Source organism: Ceratosolen solmsi, unplaced genomic scaffold, assembly GCF_000503995.2.
Source record: "Ceratosolen solmsi marchali unplaced genomic scaffold, CerSol_1.0 scaffold1, whole genome shotgun sequence".
Lineage (NCBI taxonomy): Eukaryota > Metazoa > Arthropoda > Insecta > Hymenoptera > Agaonidae > Ceratosolen > Ceratosolen solmsi.
The window spans coordinates 7,885,911-7,899,282 of record NW_011948415.1 but is presented as its reverse complement, the minus strand read 5'-3'; the positions used below and the strand labels follow the sequence as shown (position 1 = coordinate 7,899,282).

The 13,372-nt window shown below is 39.0% G+C and overlaps 1 long non-coding RNA gene across 1 annotated transcript in view; it reads left to right on the top strand.

Annotated features, from left to right (window-relative positions):
* Nucleotides 1-10,732: 10,732 nt before the first annotated feature.
* Nucleotides 10,733-13,372, top strand: part of LOC105368717 (uncharacterized) — a 7,219-nt gene continuing 4,579 nt past the window's right edge. Inside the window, exon 1 of the long non-coding RNA XR_913113.1 lies at nucleotides 10,733-10,913. This is a non-coding gene — a long non-coding RNA (uncharacterized LOC105368717). The remainder of the gene's footprint in view (nucleotides 10,914-13,372) is intronic.

Sequence of the window (13,372 nt, the reverse complement as noted above, 5' to 3'; positions counted from 1 at the left end):
GCGCGAGGGCGAGAGGGCAGGGACGAGAGAGTGGAGGTGCGGGGAGTGAGGGTGAGCGATAGAGAAGTGGAAAAAGTAAGGTCGAAGAGAACAAGCACAACATCGAATAGAATTAAGAAACTTTGCTCGACTTAATGAAGCTTTGACCGGAAAGGAAAGGCGAGTAAGCGGAGCAGCGGGAAGAAAGTTGCGGAGAGATAGAATGAAAGGGCAACGGAACGTGAGAAAGCGCTTGAAACATAACCTAATCCCAATTCGAAGCTGCAGAACCTTCGTAAGGTATCTCGCTCGCATATTCAACTGGTGCGCTAGCATAAGCGCTTACTCTTGCTTATTCCGACTCCCCCCCCCACCCCGTCACACTCACCCATCTCAACATTCCCCAACCCTCCGACCGTCAGCCATTTAACGATCCATTGGACGAAAGTGCTGGCGCGTCGCGTATCCCCGCGCTGTTTAGCATATCGAAATTATGAAATAATCGAGCGCAAATCAAAGTTTCTGTTCGAGGACTCGTCGGCGTACACTTAGCATATACCAGTATTATGAGCGCCGTGATTGTTAGAAAACCAGTTCAGCGCCCATACGATTATACGTACTCGCTCTCCTCCGTACCGAAAGACGAGGATGCAAGCGGCCGAGAAGCTCTAAGTGCGCTGCTCATTTTAACATACTCGTTTTCCCTCCCGTAGCGAGATTCATAATTATCTATGGCGGCGCGTGCATTGATTATTAAACGACTGTTATTGTGACGATGTCGTCAAAGGTGCCGAGCGCTCGCTTACTTGGCGTGCGAGTCGGGAAGAAGGAGCGGACAACGAAGGGAAGCACAATCCGACTGCCAAATGCTGAGACAGGAACCTTTTAATGCCGCTCGTTCGCGTATAATTAGGTTTCGCTTTCGGGCATTTGTCTAGGCGACGGCTCGCGTGAGATCGCGGCGGCTCGTTGCGTCCGACGACATTCGCGATCAGTCGAGAGAGGCGCGAATTACACAAGCGTCGAGCGATTGTTTAACGGATGCTTATTTACGCCGAAGTGACTCCCAGCGCGAGGCGAATTAGTGGATCGTCGGAGTTTCGTCAGGCGGAACAATTTGTTTAACCGCGAGCTCTCGCGCCAATTGTTTTGCAATGCCGCTGAAATGATTGCCCGAAAATGGCTAGACCGCGTCGCGTCCTCTTTGCCAGCGACTGGATAGATACCGAATTCTGCGCTCGCTTATGCGAGGAGCGCGCTACTCACGCCAATTACCTCTGGCTAATGCTTGCGCAATTCATAATTGAGATATCTCAATTATTGAGGTGACATTTAATTCATCTATCTTTCTGACGCGACAAACTTTATGTCGCTCTGCTCCAATGGCTTTTCTTCTTCTCAATCGTTCACATTACTTTTTATTCATTCAAATTTTCATGTATATATATAAATATATATATATATATATATATATATACATGTATATATATAATATATACATACCTATAACATTAAATTCAATGGAATTATGTACATTGCTGTTGCATCAGGAATTTCCATCGCATAAATCCAGAAATACCGACGTTTCGTTCGCTATCTATACGCTCCTCATAAATATCTTGAGGAAAATTAAATAAGCACTAGAGTCACATTGAAAAAAAATTTCAATATTAAATGTTTTTGTATTTTATTTAAACTGCTGGAGTTCAAAAGAATAATATAACTTCGATTCACTTACATGACAAACATTTAAAATAATTATTGCTTAGAAAATTGCATAACACCGACTTCAAATGTTTATCTCGATTCAATTTCATATCCCATTTTACATAATTGAGGGAAGCCTGAAGATTATAACGTGAATTTAGGCTGTTTAAACTGAGAGCTTACTATTTCAATATTATCATTATCAAGAAGAATATTTTCAAACATATTTGATTTCAACAGTTCGTTTGCCTTCATTTTTCTGATATATGTGTAGATTGCGATATATCCATATATTTATATATATATATATATATATATACATGTATATATATAATATATACATACCTATAACATTAAATTCAATGGAATTATGTACATTGCTGTTGCATCAGGAATTTCCATCGCATAAATCCAGAAATACCGACGTTTCGTTCGCTATCTATACGCTCCTCATAAATATCTTGAGGAAAATTAAATAAGCACTAGAGTCACATTGAAAAAAAATTTCAATATTAAATGTTTTTGTATTTTATTTAAACTGCTGGAGTTCAAAAGAATAATATAACTTCGATTCACTTACATGACAAACATTTAAAATAATTATTGCTTAGAAAATTGCATAACACCGACTTCAAATGTTTATCTCGATTCAATTTCATATCCCATTTTACATAATTGAGGGAAGCCTGAAGATTATAACGTGAATTTAGGCTGTTTAAACTGAGAGCTTACTATTTCAATATTATCATTATCAAGAAGAATATTTTCAAACATATTTGATTTCAACAGTTCGTTTGCCTTCATTTTTCTGATATATGTGTAGATTGCGATATATCCATATATTTATATATATATATATATATATATACCTACAAGTTCAAAAATTAATAATAAATAGTATAGACAGATAAAGATTTATTAGTTTAAATATTGATAGGCATTGTATAGAAATATTATTATAACAAATATTGTATTCTGCATCAATTATTTATCTCTCCCCTCCCTTATCTCTCTCTCTCTCTCTCTCTCTCTCTCTCTCTCTCTCTCTCTACCTTTATCGATATTATTATAGTTTCTCTAATTAAACTGTAAATAAAAGCATTATCTCAAATACTTATTATATATGAATGTGAATATTAAAAAAATATCTAATCTTGTTGAATGAGTAGGATTTATCATACCGAGAATATAATCTACAAATGGTTAGATATATGCTAATAATGCATGAATTGAGGTTATTCATACTTTTCAAGAATTTCAACTATTAATCATATACAAGATGAATAATTTACCTTTTACAACTATGAAATCTTATTGACTCTTAATATTCACATATAGTTTAATTGCAGTATTTATATAAAAATTTACGACGTCTCTCCGTAGTCATATTTTCATTTTAATATGTAAAAGCCAGAAGAAAAAAGAAGTATGAAAAAGGAATGTAAAAAAGGAACGATTAAATGTGAAAAATTTTAATGTTTAGTATACAAATATTGAGGACACTCGTCAGATCATAAATGCTATGTACATCGTAATGAAAATTTATATTATATAAATGCTCTTTAATTTGAATATCTAGGTGAGCGTGGATTCGAATAACAACTGTGCCTTGTTAAAGGACAGTCGTAACTATGTGCTTAAAATAAAAATTAACAAATGCATCTCTAATTCATAAAAATATCTCGATATTAATTTCGCAATAAGAATTTCTTGATATATGAAAAGCGTAATTATTAATTCGTAAGATAGGATAAGTGGCGATGCGAATATTAAATTAATGAAATATCGATGCATTTTAACAATTAGTAAGACATGATATGAAATTATGTAATATGAAAATTCCTCCATCATCTGTTTTTCCGCGATCAATGCATGTTACAAAGCTGAGGATTTCCCCCATCGTATACCATTATTTTAAATCTACCGGTACAACATTCGTCGCAAATACAGCAAGAAATTCTTTAAAGAGGAACAACGTGTACCATATCTAGTCGCGTATCCGTACATTGAAATTTAGCATTTAAATATAGACTAAGGAGCAGGAATCGAACAAAGCAAAGGTAAAATTGTTGAAAATCGAGGTGGCCAGAGCATAGGAAGAGGAAAAAAAGACTCGTTGCTGGCTGAACTGACAGGCATGGCAGCGAGTCTTAGCATGATTTATGTCGTTATCACATTTTTTAATTAGCATAAGAAAAATGAAATGTCGATGTGGCTTTTAACGTACGGTGTCCGGGAATTTTCACACATAACTCAGCGTCGTGAGGAGGAAGGGATGCGAGACACAAACACACTCGTAAGCCGGCAGCGGCAGAGGCAGCGGCGGCGGTTACGGCGGCGGCGGTTACGTCGACGATGAGCCAATGGGAGCAAGGCGCCGAGGAAATCGCCTCGATCCGAGATGCGCGTCGTTGCATCACAATGACTATCGCCCGGCGCTCGCAACATCTGATCCCGAGGAGGACCGAACCGGAAACTGACTGCTCCTCGAGCTTACGATCGACCATTTTCAAATGACAATCTCGAATTGCCTGCGCTCTTGTTAATACGAGCCTTAATTTTGCAATTCTAGGCGTATTAATATATACGCGAAATACGTGAGTCAGGGTCGGGGAGGGGAGGGGATTGGGGATTGGAGATTGGGGATTGGGGATTGGGGCGAGGAGGGGGGCGAGAAATGAATCCTATTAATATAAAACACTTTACATAACTAAATATAATTTACGTTTCTTATACGAGTTCGCCTTTATAAGTGTTTAGCTCTTTATGACAAAGACACTGTTTGCTCTGGTAATGTAAGGTTAATCGTAAACTTCGCACGTTACAAATTTTATTTCTATTGAACAGTAAATAATTAAAAATATATATTTGCCCAATGAATTTGTAGCAGGTTGCGCGGTATATTAGTGTTTCATTATACTGAAAGTGTTTTTAATGCATAAGCAAATGACTAAGATTGTATGAAAAGTAGAAGGCAATAATTAGTTTTTGTGAAATAATGTTAAACCTGTAGGTATTTTCTTTTTTTTTGTTTGTTTAACAAACGATATTTTGCATTAATGGTAAATTGTCGTTTGCACGAAGTCGCGACTAAGGTAAATAAAATAATTAGCAAACTCGTTGTTTTGGAGTTTAAAAATCGCAGCACCTTAATAAGGTATTAAAAAAAGAATGTAAATAGCCAAAGTAAAGAATGATTTGTGATTGGTTTTTAAGATGATCACGAAGCCGCTGTAATGCATCGTAAATGGAAATGATTGCGTGCCTCGTAAAAATGCTATTGAAGTTTCCGTTTGGCAACTTGAACTGGCAAGTTTACGTTGTAGCCGCACGCAATTGAAATCATCGTCAAAACGCAACGTGTTTACGGAAATTATGAGCGAGTGCGTGCATGCACCTTTTATTACGAAAGGTGTGCTCGAGCAGATATGTTTATGATTCCATGCACCGGCACAACAGGACGCACAAACTTTTAAAGTATCAGCGACCTCGTTCGGAATCGAATTAAATAATTTTTCTCTCGACTCTTCAATTCCTGATCCATGACGGAAGTATGTTTCTCTTTTATTTCAGCAATATCAACTGATTCAGTTTAACGATATAATCGCCGTGCCTTATTGTTCGTTGAATGTGCTCGGAAAGAATCGGAAATACTGTGACCTATTTCAAATATGACTGGCGTTTGACGTTATCTAAAATAAAGTTTGATTTACGACTGTTGAAAATGAATACGAAAATAAAATAGTATAACGTGAAAAGTGTGATTCAGTGAACATCAATTACATAATAGAGTAAGGGAAAATCGTTAAATAAAAAAAAAGAAATCATCGGATCACATGGTTTCATAATATACGCATGAATAATCTAAGGTAATAAAGCGCGGAACAAAGTAAGACGTCATCATAATTGATAATTACGAGATGTCGAAGGGTCTATGATACGTATGAGGGCTCCGAATCGAACATGTACGAAGGTGTTGTTCATTGCGAGTTAGCATGAATTCCACGAATACAAAGTGCTATCGCTTGTAATCGTCTATTCTCTCTACGAGTCGAGCGGTGTTAAGTGTCGCCCGGAGTGCGAAATATGAATCCATGGACATCCTGGCCTACATCGCTGGCCGTTACGATCGCCACAGTCGTAGAATTACACCAGTAGCATTTCATTGTCGTAATTCGGTCGCCTCCCATTCATCCTCGATAAAAGTATGTGGACGCCGTTTGTCATTGCTATTATCGTTACAACAACAATAATAATAGTAATTTTTTTATTTTATTTTATTTTTTATTAATATTATTGTTATTGCTATTATAATTATAGTCGTCGTCGTCGTCGTCGTCGTCGTCGTCGTCGTCATCCTCGTTCTCGTCTTCGTCGTCCTCGTCATCCTCGTTCTCGTAATCGTCGTCCTCGTCATCCTCGTCGTCGTGGTCGTTGTTGTGGTCATGATCGTGGTCGTAGTGGGGATCGTAGTCGTCGTCCGTGGTCATAGTTGTCATCGTCTTCATTATGTACGTTATTATTACTGTGATCCTTGCTTCGTTTTAATAAAGGATTCTCGTAACGCTTTTATTTATATTTATGAAGACGATGAAATATTTTATTAAATAAATGTTGCGATAATTCAAAATACATTTGTATCGGAAATCAACTTCTTTTCGTAAATAACAAATTTTTCATGCGTGAGTGCTTTCTTGATGCCTTTCACTGCGTGTTTGTGCTTGTAATTTACAAAACTGTTCAGAGAATTCTAAGAAATTCGAAGACAAAAGTCAGGGAAGTGCAGAGGAGGAAAGAGACACCACTTGTATATGAAGAGTGAAGAGCCGGTGCATCGTTTTGTAATAATTCGGGCGCTCGCGCTTTCGCTGTCAACAAATGTTTGCAGGATTGCAGGAGTAATGCCGGTGGGTTTCCGAGAAATCGAGAGTAGCAATAATTCCTGGAGGGGAGTTTGCGACACACGATATGTATTTGCGAGCAATGTCACTGCCGCGTTTTGACCATGAATATCGCGTGCACTGTTACTCCAAGTTCTGTCTGTTTGATTGTCTTTCTCTCTTACTAACATACATTCTAGCTCCCTCTCTCCCTCTCGCTTTTCCGTCGTCACACTCACGACCCTCCTTTCTCGTACACACAGACTCTTCTCCCCCCCTCTCTCTCTCTCTTCCTCGCGCGGGCTGTTAAATACTTGCGCGCGAGTGCACACACAGAGCTGCGTAAATGTGTATAACTCACCCGCCGCCTGCTCTTAAGGACCTCAATCTCGATTTAATCGTTCCACTACCGTTTCTTATCCGCCCCCTACGTGGTCATTGTAACTGTAGTTGTAAGTTGAGTCCTTTGGGACTTAAGCCGGAAGTGCTTATGCGAGTGCTATATGTACCAAATGAGTATCGACCTTTCATTTATATGTGTAAAGCCTTTCGATTTTGAATACTCTACCGTCGTCTCTCTCATTTCCCTCTACCTTTCTCCTTCCTCTCTAGCCTTATGGGTGGACACTTTCAGGATTGCATTTGAATTGTAAAATACTGAGTATAAATCGATTAGTTATGAATAGCATCTACGATTCGTTACGCAAGAATTGATGCTGTCACACGATACATCCTATGTATCATTTCTCTTTATGATCATTGAAGAGCATTATAATGAAAACCGTCTTTTGTATTTAAAAACGTTATTAATTGCCGTTAACATATGGATTAAAAGGAAAAGCCAATCTAATGTAATTTATACATGAAGGCAGAATGCCTATTATAAGAATACGCGATACACAATATCGATTAAAATTCAGCATCGTATTAATTATGGATTGAAGGAGCTTATAATAATGGCAAATCAAAAATGACAAATAGACATGTTAAATAAAAATACTTACGGCTATTTATCTCTTCTCAATTATTGCGCATAAAATGTCGAATTAATGAGAATTTAAAGACGCCAAGATTATTCGAGGCGTTCGGAGTAAAGTTCGACGTAAAAAAAATATAAAAAAAAAGTAGCGAGCCATGCGACAGTACGATAGTCAGTGGTGGGGATGGAGGGGCACGGAATCCTGCGCCCGAGTTATCCTCTCATGGACGCATGCCCGTGATCATCCCTTCCATGCCCAACAATTCCAGCTTTGACTCCAAATGAGATGGCAATGGGAAATATCGTACCATTCATGTTTTTGGACGTCCTGCTGCCTGAAATAGACAAATTAAATTATTTTCTGTATACGCTTAACGTTTGCTCTGAACATCATATGTATGTACATATATATATATATATATATATATACATCTATACTCTTTTCAACAAAAGTTCATTTTTATATTTCTTCTTCTTCTTCTTCTTTTTCTTAGTATCGTAATAATAACGATTATACCAATAATAATAATAATAACTATTATTATTATTATTATTAATATTCATGCTCATATTTGTATTTTGTTTATTATTATTAATTATAAATTTGCTTAACTGTCAATAGCGAATGCACCTTGGGAATGTAAGTATACAGTTTATAATTAAATGAATGTAAATGTATCGATTATTCCTTACATCACTGTTTATGTGAATCAAAGTAAAACACAATCAAGGACAATATAATAAAAATTATAAAGTTACAGTACCTTACGAGTAATTGCAAAGTCTAAAAATTGTAAAACCAATTTTAACACCCACGAATCGAGACTATTCAGAGTTTAAAAATTACTGTTAAGAGCCAACTCCAAGTCGGATATGATATTTGAATTTAGTATTAAGAATTATAATACCCGAGGCTTTTATATCGAAATTCACATTCAATTTCTTAATTTTTGTTCTTGTTTTGTTTATTCTATTATTTATTAAGATATACATAAGAACAACTGAACTAAAATTATTATCAATATTAGTTTATAATTAATATATAATTAACTAAAATTTATAATTAATTCGTGTGTAAGAGACGTATAATTTTGGTTAAAAATATTTTTTCAAACACTTTCGATAAACGGTTTTCCAATAAAGGCTCCTTAACGTCCTAAACACACATAACTTTTGTAATAAAGATTATAAAATATTCATAGATACCGTGACCCATAGCCAATGTCTAAAATAGTTATTGGTTGGTCTTACACTTTTCAAAGTATTCCTCTAGAATATCCTGAGAGCATTGGCTTTGCTTACTTGAAAGAAAATGAAAAATAAATAGTTATTGAGCTACTTGATCAAAATTGATTAAAAAAAAATTTCTCTTTGCAATAGAAATATTCCATTATCCATTTAACATCAAATTAATACCATTCGATTACTTTTCTTTAGTTGATAAACAATTAAAATAATTTTGCAAAAGTTAGTGAATCCGATTATTGATGAAGCTGAAGAATGCTTAAAACCAACTTTAATTATAAATTTAATCGTTTTACGGTTCATCGTTACTTCAGAGTTTACACTTTAAAATGATTCATTTACAAAATACTACTATATATACAAATTGTTTTAGTTAAGATCATAAATATTGTTTTTCTGACTCAAACAAATCTTATAAATACACAATTACCGTACACGCTTCAAATAAAATGTTTACAGTTAATTTTGATAAAACTCATCACCAATTCGCTACTTTACTTTAAAGATAATGGAAAGGAAATTCTACTTTTCAAATTTCATTGCAATTAAAATAGATGTATCCTATTAGTTTTAATATGATTATAAGCTCGAAAAATGTATTCTAATGGAAAATCCCACTAAACATTATCATGTCAGATATTTGCGTAGTACTGGAGATACAAAGAACCGCAAAAATTCATTGATACCGTAAATTTGATATTTATCGAACGCCATTCTGCATTCTGCAACGTCATTCAAAGACTGCATTTTTTTTACATCTAAACATGTACACAATCGATAAGATGATGGAGACGAAACGGCTGTAGCCGTAGGAGCACATGTTTCCCATATATTAACTTAAAATATACGCTTATAATGAAATAGATACGTCAATGCCCCCGTCATCCCAAATCAATCTTACCTCGCTGCTAGACCAAGTCCACGGCCTCGGTCACTGTAACATTGCCCCCCCCCCCCTATTAAGTCGCCGGTGGAGCTGGGGCCGGACAGCGGGTGCAAATCTCATCGAGCACTCGACCGGGCATACATAAAAACCAAGGCCGCGTCACGGGATGAGTCTGCCGAATGACAGCAACCCCTCCACCCCACGGCGACTCGACAGCCTCGTCTCCCGAAGAAGCGAGCCGCAATGACATATGCATCGAGGGGTGCATCGCCGCGATCAGCCGCGTGACCGCGCGTCCGCAGTCACCCTCTTTTCCGATCACATCCCGTTGAACTCACCGATACTTCCAATACCGGGGGGCCGCGCACAGCATCAGCTGAAATCCGAGGCGCGACGCCGGAGCCCCGAGTACCACGGATGGGGTTCGAAGACCTAGCCAGCGAGCGAGCGAGATAGTCTATCTTTGTATATCTCTCTCTGTGTATAACTCTCTCTGTGTGCGTGTGTGCGTGTGTGTGTGTGTATGAGAGAGAGAGAGAGAGAGATAGAGAGAGAGAGAGAGCGAGAAAGGGGGAGAGAGAAGTAAGCAAAGGGTGGGAGCGAGAGCGATCCCGGCGCCCCCGCGATGGAGGGGGTAATGCCACCCCCGCGCGCGCGCCCTCGACATGGGCTCCCAGTCGCTGATTCGCGCGCTGTCCGTACGGCGGCGCCACTCTACGGCCGTGGCTCGCGCCTTCCCTTCGACCCGGGCTGGTGAATTTTCGTCCTCGCGAGGGTCGCGTTCCGGGGCCGCAAGCCAAGCCCCGAGGTCCCCAATCCTCGCCGTCTTGACCAGCTCGATATCCGGGCCCCGGGCCCTATCCCCGGCCACCCGACTACGGCCTCTCGGCTCTGGGCCCCGGCGGCGGGAAGCGGGACTCGTGCGCGCGCCGGACAATAGTTGAGCGGTGGGGGGGTTGGAAGTGCGTGGAGAGCACCGAGGGATGACTGCCGCCGACGAGGGCTGCGGGCGCCGAGCGCGAGTTTAGTCTCGGTTAGTCTCGGTCAGGACGCAGGCCTAGCAGGAGCCGGAGGCTCACGCGCGGTATCCTTGTCCCGTCCCGCCTTGCCCCCGCACGCAGAGGCCAGAGGCACGCAGCGGAAAGCCGTCAGCACGAGCGGGGGAGAAGAGCCTCGAAGCCGCGAACATGCAGCAGTGCCAACGACGGCGCCAAGGACGAGCACGCGGACTGAGCCAGTAGGTAGAGCGCGAGCCTGCCTCCCATCCCTAGGGATAAGAGAGCGAATTTGCCGACGCGACCACTTGCGGGCCATCGGGACCTTTCACCAGTGAATGTGATGTGTGACAACTGCACCGTGGGCCCTTCGTTATCTCGTGCGCGGCACTCCGCTCGCCCGTCTCCTTTTCTCGCGCTCCCTCCCATCTTACTCCGCGAATTCTGTCGCGCGAGCTAATTTGTCAGGAATCGTCTCGGGCGAGAACGGATTTCGACTTTTTGAGGGCGTGCACTCCAGCCGAGGTGCTTCTTCCTTGATCATTGCTTACATAGTCAATGATCATATCATCTCGATAACCATTTAAGCTGCTTAAAGCTGTTTATGCAGTGGAACCACCTTCGAGCTGAATGGCAGTTTATTGATAGAAAATTAACCGGATAATAATAATTATTGGCGAATTAGTAAAGTGATTATGGAAAGTTAAGCGGCTGCGTGCGACCAAATATTAAAGTCACTTGACAATGGACTTGACAGGACTGACTCTTGGAGAGTGATGTATCGAGAAAATTTGAAAAAGCCTTGAGGTTAGAAAGTGATCCAGTCAATGAAAGAGAGAGAGAGAGAGAGAGAGAGAGAGAGAGAGAGAGAGAGACAGACAGAGAAAGAGAGACAGAGAGAGAGACAGAGAAAGAGAGTCAGAGAGAGAGACAGAGAGAGAGAGAGAGAGAGAGAGAGAGAGGTACGGCTACGTGAAAATACAAACCGTGACTTTTTATGTGACTCACGTACGTTAGCGAGCACACGAGTATCGCGCGCTCGCTTTGACTCAGGACTCGCGCGATGACACTCGCATTATTACAACGAGACGATCGTCGGACATTTCAGGTAGATTCCGCGGCTCGGCGATTTTATCGGCTTTCGTGACTCGCAAGTGAATCGCGATGAATCATGTAATGGTAGCCGGGACACGCCGACAAATTCACCTACAAATCGGAAGATCAAAAGGATCTGGCACATATAGGCTATGGTCTTTTCGTGTATCGCTTTTTTAAAATCAATTTTCGAAATGACTCCCTATACGACCAATGCTTTTTATGTTAATTTCTTTCTTTCGCTATCTCTCTCTCTCTCTCTCTCTCTCTCTCTCTCTCTCTCTCTCTCTGTTTATCTCTATGCGTCTCTTATTCCACGTGTGATAGTTTTTCTTAAGAAACCATCTCAGTGTCCCTTTCGGTATTTTAATTTCCAAAGTTAACACGGGTTAAATTTTCGATCTTTCTTGATTCTTCAGGGAAATTAAATTTCGTCAAGTGCACATGAAAAATGATTTGAATAAAAAATACGATACCTAGGTATAACGTAATTGCTTTATTAACTGCGACGATTCAAAATCGAAACACGATTTACAAATACGTGTCCATAGTTCGGATTCTTTCCTCTCCGATATTACCACCGATACTTCTAGCGTTTATCTCATGCCACGCGGATAAAATAAACGAGTGATAAACAGTATGAGAGGGAGTTTGAAAGAAAAACAGTGGAAGCGATGGGTGAGAGAGAGAGAGAGAGAGAGAGAGAGAGAGAAGGGGGCGGTCAACTTCAACTAACTTCTCGTATTCTCTAGTCGCATAAAGAGATGAGAACCTTTTTATCGAGAACGCGAAAAGTGTGATAAGAAGTATTACTATGGAGGCAGAGAATATTCTCTTCCTCCTAAGGTAAACGTTCATAGTCTGTAATAGATTATACTATGTTCTAATTTGACATCTATAATTAAGTGCGCATGTTTCATGATTTATTAGAAGATAACATATTTTTATCTTCAATGAATCATACAATTATTATTTTTAATATAAACAAAATCTATAGCTTCGTAGAATGGATTATAAGTGTGGTAACTGAATAAACATAAAAAATTTTCTATTTAAACGTTTTCATATCTTAAATTTTTTGTTATTACAATATTGTAGACGCAATAAATTCGAAGACTAAAAAAATATAATAATTTATTTTCAACATAAGAGGTAAAAACATACATAATACACATGATTAAGCAAATAATCTATAATAGCCGAATGAATTATAATTTTAATTGTGATGTGCATTACTTTAATATTTATAGTAATTTTGAAATTTTTATTAATTAGTATAAAATAAGTCATGAAACATATGATTACAAAAGTGCTATGAATTATTCAGTAGAAGAAAATATAAACTCCAATTGCTTGTAAAAGGGAAAAAAATGTTTGCAATTGGCAAATTCGATGTAGCCATTAGAATTAAACTGTTATTTAAAATTATAAACCAGCTCTGGACATCTCTCAAACAGTAGAGTTCGCCTCCTCCGTACACTTTATCTATGTAATAATTAAAGTGACTGAATGAAATAGAGAGGGGGGGGGGGGAGATGCGCGCGCGCCTATGTATGTATTAGAGAAAGGAATATTGTGCCCGGTACGAGTGAGAGAGGGAGAGAGA